We start from the raw sequence: 6,000 nt of genomic DNA, 5'->3' as shown, positions 1-6,000 counted from the left end.
AAAAAAAAAAAAGAAATACCGGAGACTGGGTAATTTATAAAGAAAGGAGGTTTAATTGGCTCACAGTTATGAAGGCTGTACAGGAAGCATAGTGGCTTCTGCTTTTGGGGAGGCCTCAGGAAGCTTCCATTCATGGCAGAAAGTAAAGGGGGAGCTGGCATTTCATATGACAGGAACAGGAGCAAGAGAAAGTGAGGAGGGGAGGTGCTACACACTTTTAACCAAGCACATCTCATGAAAACTCACTCACTATTACAAGGACAGTACCAAGGGGGATGGTGCTAAACTCTTCATGAGAAATCCATCCCCACAATTTAGTTACCTTCCAGCAGGCCCCACCTCCAACACTGTGGATTACAATTTGACATGAGATTTGCTGGAGGTACAGATCCAAACCACATAACTCTGCCTCTGGCCCTCCTACTCTCATGTCCTTCTCACATTGCAAAATACAATTATGCCTTCCCAATAATCCCCCAAAGTCTTAACTCATTCCAGCATTAACTGAAAAGTTCAAAGTCTCATCTGAGACAGGCAAGTCCCTTCCACCTATGAGCCTGTAAAATAAAAAACAAGTGAGTTACTTCCAAGATACATTGGAGGTATAGGCATTGGGTAAACACTCCCATTTTGAAAGCGATAAATTGGCCAAAATAAAAAAAGGCTACAAGCCCCATGCAAGTCTGAAAGCCAGCAAAGCAGTCATGAAATCTTAAAGCTCCAAAGGAATATCCTTTGACCCCACGTCTTACATCCAGGACACACTGGTGCAAGGGGTAGGCTCCCTGGGCCTTGGGTAGCTCTGCCCCTATGGCTTTGTAAGGTTCAGCTCCTGTGGCTGGTCTCATGGGCTGGTGTTGACTTCCTGTGACTTTTCCAGAGGTAGGGTGCAAGCTGTCATGGATCTACCATTCTGAGGTCTGGAGGACAGTGGCCTTCTTCTCACAGCTCCACGAGGCAGTGCCCCAATGGGGACTCTATATGGGGGCTCTAACCCACATTTCCCCTTCACTCCACCCTAGTAGAGGTTCTCTGTCTGGGCTCTGTCCCTGCAACAGGCTTCTGCCTGGACACCCATGCTTTTTCATATATCCTCTGAAATCTAGGTGGAAGCTTCCAAACCTTATTCACTCTTGCACTCTGTGGACTAGCAGGCTTAAAACTATGGGGAAGCTGCCAAGGCTTATGTCTTGCACCTTTTGAAGCAGTGGCCTGAGCTGTTCCTGGGTCCCTTTGAGTCACAGCTGGGATGGAGTGGCCAGGATGCAGGGAGCAGCACTCTGAGGTAGTGTGAAACAGCAGGGCCCTGGGTCTAGCACACAAAAACTATGCTGTCCTCCTAGGCCTATGGTGGGAGGAGCTGCCTCTAAGATCTCTGAAATGTCACTGAGGCCTTTTCTTCATAGTCTTGGCTATAAGCACTTGCTTCTTTTTTAGTTATGCAAATTTCTGCAGCCTGCTTGAATTACTCCCCTGAAAATGGGCTTTTCCTTTCTACCATATGGCCAGGCTGCAAATTTTCTGAACTTTCACTCTCTGCTTCCCCTTTAAATATAAGTTCCAACTTTAGGTCATTTCTTTGCAAATGCATATAAGCATAGACTGTTAGAAGCAGCTGGGTCACATCTTGAACACTTTGCTGATTAGAAATTTCTTCTGCCAGATACCCTAAATCATCACTCTCAAGTTCAAAGTTCCACAGATTCACTAGGGCAGGGGCACAATGCAACCAAATTTTTTGCTAAGGCATAACAAAAGTGACCTTTGCTCTAGTTCCCAATAAGTTCTTCATTTCCACCTGAGAGCTCCTCAGCCTGGACTTCATTATTCATATCACTATCAGCTTTTTGGTCACCATTTCACCAGTATCTAAGATGTTCCAAACTTTCCCTCATCTTCCTGTCTTCTTCTGAGCCCTTCATACTCTTCCAACTTCTGTCCATTACCCAGTTACAAAGTCGTTTCCACATTTTCGGGTATCTTTAGAGCAATGCTCCAATTACTGATACAAATTTTCTGTGTTAGTCCATTCTCACATTGCTATGAAGAAATACCTGAGACTGGGAAATTTATAAAGAAAAGAGATTTAATTGGCTTATGGTTCTTTGGGCTGTACAGGAAGCATAGAGGCTTTTGCTTTTGAGGAGGCCTCAGGAAGCTTCTAATCATGGCAGAAAGCAAAGGGAGAGCAGGTGTCTCACATGGCAGGAGCAAGAGCAAGAGGGCGGGGAGGTGCCACACACTTTTAATTGACCAGATCTTATGAGAACTCACTTACTAACATGAGGACACTACCAAGGGAGATGATGCGAAACCATTCATGAGAAATCTGCCCCCATGACCCATCAGGCCCCACCTCCAACATTGGGGATTACAGTTGAACATGAGCTTTGGTGGGCACACAGATCCAAACCATATCAGCAGTGGTGTGACTTTGCTGTGAGCAGTGTGCTTGGCTGGCTCTCAGTCCAAGGGGGGAATGCACATGGCTGATCAGCTGGGTTGGGGGGCAAGCTCACTGGGTCCAGGGCCTCTGGACTGCTTCTTAGGCCAAGGGCATACATATATGGTGGGTTGCCTGACTAGGGGACAAGCTCTCTGGAGGCAAGACCTCCAGGCTGGTTCTCAGGCTAAGAGCATGCACATATGGCAGGTCCACTGGTTTTGGACTGGTTTCCCCACTCTGCAGGACTGCCTATTCCTTGGTCAGGGAGGAGGGCTGGGCACCATGTGGGCTCAGCTATCAGAGTCATAGCTGTTCCACTGGGCCTAGGCTCTGAGTAGGAACACTGCATCCACCTGTTATAGACATGGAAAAATAATGGTGGAGCCTCAGAAATGGAGAGACAAAGTTGCTAGTGGCCCAAGAGCAGGACACACTGTGGCAGTAGGTCTGACTTCAAGATGACCCTGTGTTGTAGACGCGTGGGTGGGTGGGCGGTGCACAATGTAGGCTCCTACTCTGGAGCAATGCAGCCTTGTGAACTCCAGGCAGCTCCCCATCCTGGGCTCAAGGCCTGTGAGGACCGTGGGATTCTCTTGTAGTAATGACTGCAAGTGTCTGTGGTGCCAGCAGAGTCTGCTAGAAGCTTCCAGCTTATCTTTTCCCCACAAGAAGAAGTCACCCCAGGCTCCAAGACCATCCTGGTGTGGCAAATGGGGTGGCAGAGGCAGAGTGCTTTGTTCACCTCCCTATGCTGCCATTCTAGTCCACAAGGATTCTGCCATTTCTTTGCTCTACTTCAGCACTCTCCTTTAGACCCTGTAGTCAAAATGTAGTTGTTTATTTATTGTTTTGGTCCTTTTCGGAGGGGGAGATTAGCACTAGGTACCTGTAGTTGCCCATCTTGCTTAAGCCACTTGATCTCTAGTTAGTTTTCTGACATGCAAATTATTATTCTCCTTTTATAGATGAAGAAATTAGAGCTCGGAAAAGTAAGCAATTGCAAGTCCAGGGCTCTGTCCACTATCCTAAGATTTAAAAAATACAAACAATACTCAATTAACAAATGTTATGCTAATGTCATTTAAAAATAGCATATTTGTTATTGTTGCTGTTTTCATTTGAAGCAAAATGTATGCACTGTTACAAGTTTTGATGTCTGTCACTGTTATTGGGGCTGGTTGAGATTTTTTTTTTTCTTGACTGCATAATAAGCCAACTGGCACATTTAATTAACAAAATCTGTCCTGTAAAAGGGTGAAAAGGCATTAAATACAAGTTGACAAGTAATGCACTTGAATAATGGAGAAATGAATGGAAACTTGTAGATGTTTCCAGTTATCTATAGAAGTATGATACATGTCAGCATTTTCCAAGCTGGTTCTAAAAAGCCTTTCATCTGGGAGATAGAAAAAAGGGATCTCAGTCCCCACCCCAGACCTACTGAATCAGAGTCTGCATTTTAAGAATAAATTTAGGTGGTTCATATGCATATTAAAGTTTGAGAAGCTCGGCTCTAAATAAAAGTTTCCTGAGAGATAATAATAGGTTTTCTGTGTGTCTAAGGTACCATTATCAAACAAGCTTAGGAACATCTGCATTTAACAGGTGGATTTTAACAAAGCCAAACAGGTATTCTATCCTGCATTGCAAAGCTCTGACGGGAGATTATAGCAGGAGAAGTGTTTCTCAAATTTAAGGCCTGTTAAAATTATGGTTCACTAACCTATAAGATAAATATCCTCAGAAACATGCTCTCTTTTCTATTTCCTCCTCCATCTTTTGTTTGTCTAGACACTACAGCATAATTACAATATGCAGTTACTCCATCAAGGCACTGGATAAAACACTAAACAGAGATAATTCCATTTATCTTATGAAGGAGTTATTGATATTGCTGTTTTACAGGTACGTAGACTGAGGCACAGAGAGATATTCATTAATTAGTTCAGGATCACACAGATCCTAACTGGGAGGGCTGGGATTCAGATGCAGGAGGTCTGGAGCTATAGCGTCTGTATTCTTAACCACTACTCTCTATGCTTGCTCTGATCTGTGTGCCTCCAAAGCCTGTGGCATGTAAAGACTTGTGAGGAAAAGTAAATAATAACCACGAACGTTTTAAAGGATTTAAAAGCACTTGACTTTACTTAATGTATAAACAATATTTTAAAATAGTATTTATTTTGGGTAGTTAATGTGCTTATGTGTTTGAAGAATCAAAACCTAGAATGAATATTTGGTGCACAGTCTTTCTCCACCTTTGTTCTCAGCCAACCATTTGCCCTTTCTGGGAGAAATGTTCTCAGTCACTTGTGTATCTTTTCACAAACATCTTAGCAAATGCCTACATGTATGTATTTTTATATATTCCCTCTTTCAACCCTTTTCAGACAAATGGTAGAAGACTGTACAGGTTTCATATTTTATACAGGCGTGTTTTATTAACGATATATCTCTTATATCTCTTTTTTTCTGTTTTTCTTTTTCTTTTCTTTTTTTTTTTTTGAGACAGAGTCTTGCTCTATTGCCCAGGCTGGAGTGCAGTGGTGCGGTCTTGGCTCACAGCAACCTCCGCCTCCCAGGTTCAGGTGATTCTCATGCCTCTGCCTCTTGAGTAACTGGGATTACAGGCACGCACTACCATGCCTGGCTAATTTCTGTATTTTTAGAAGAGACAGGGTTTCACCATGTTGGCCAGGCTGGTCTTGAACTCCCTACCTCAGGTGATCCACCCGCCTTGGCCTCCCAAAGTGCTAGGTTTACAGGTGTGAGCCACCATGCCTGGCAACAATATGACTTGAAACACATTTGACATCAATACACAAAAAGCTTCGTCATTCATCTTTAAGAGATGCTTAATATTCTATTGGATGCATATACAATAATTTAACCCATACTCTATTGTCAGACGTGTTGTTTGCAATGGTTTGTGATTTCAAATACTACTGTAATATATAACCTTGAATTTTCATTATCTTGCAGGTTCACAAGCAAATATGTAGAACAAATTATGGTCTTCTGGAACATTTTAAAATTTTCATTATACATTGTCCATAATTCTTGCTTCTTGGGTATTAAAGTTATACTCCTAGGTATTTTAGGTTTTTTTTTGCTACTCCTTTGTTATATCTTCTAATGCTTGTATTTAGTTATCTTTTTCTTTTCTTTTGAGACAGAGTCTTGCTCTGTTGCCCAGGCTGTAGTGCAGTGACGCGATCTCGGCTCACTGTAACCTCTGCCTCCTGGGTTCAAGTGCTTCTCCTGCCTCAGCCTCCTGAGTAGCTGGGATTACAGGTGCCCACCAGCACACCAAGCTAATTTTTGTATTTTTAGTGAGATGGGGTTTCACTATGTTGGCCAGGCTGGTCTCGAACTCCTCACCTCAAGTGATCCATCCGCCTCAGTCTCCCAAAGTGCTGGGATTACAGGTGTGAGCCACTGTGCGCGGCCTAATACTTGTATTTTCGAGTTACATTCATTTTTGTATTTCAATTGTATACCCATTTATCTTTCTGAATTTTCTAATTGTTTATTATATGCTTTTACGGCTGATT

This window comes from Rhinopithecus bieti, unplaced genomic scaffold (genome assembly GCF_001698545.2).
Source record: "Rhinopithecus bieti isolate Rb0 unplaced genomic scaffold, ASM169854v2 scaffold_70802, whole genome shotgun sequence".
Taxonomy (NCBI): domain Eukaryota; kingdom Metazoa; phylum Chordata; class Mammalia; order Primates; family Cercopithecidae; genus Rhinopithecus; species Rhinopithecus bieti.
The sequence above is the reverse complement of the archived record's forward strand: the minus strand, read 5'-3'. Positions refer to the sequence as shown.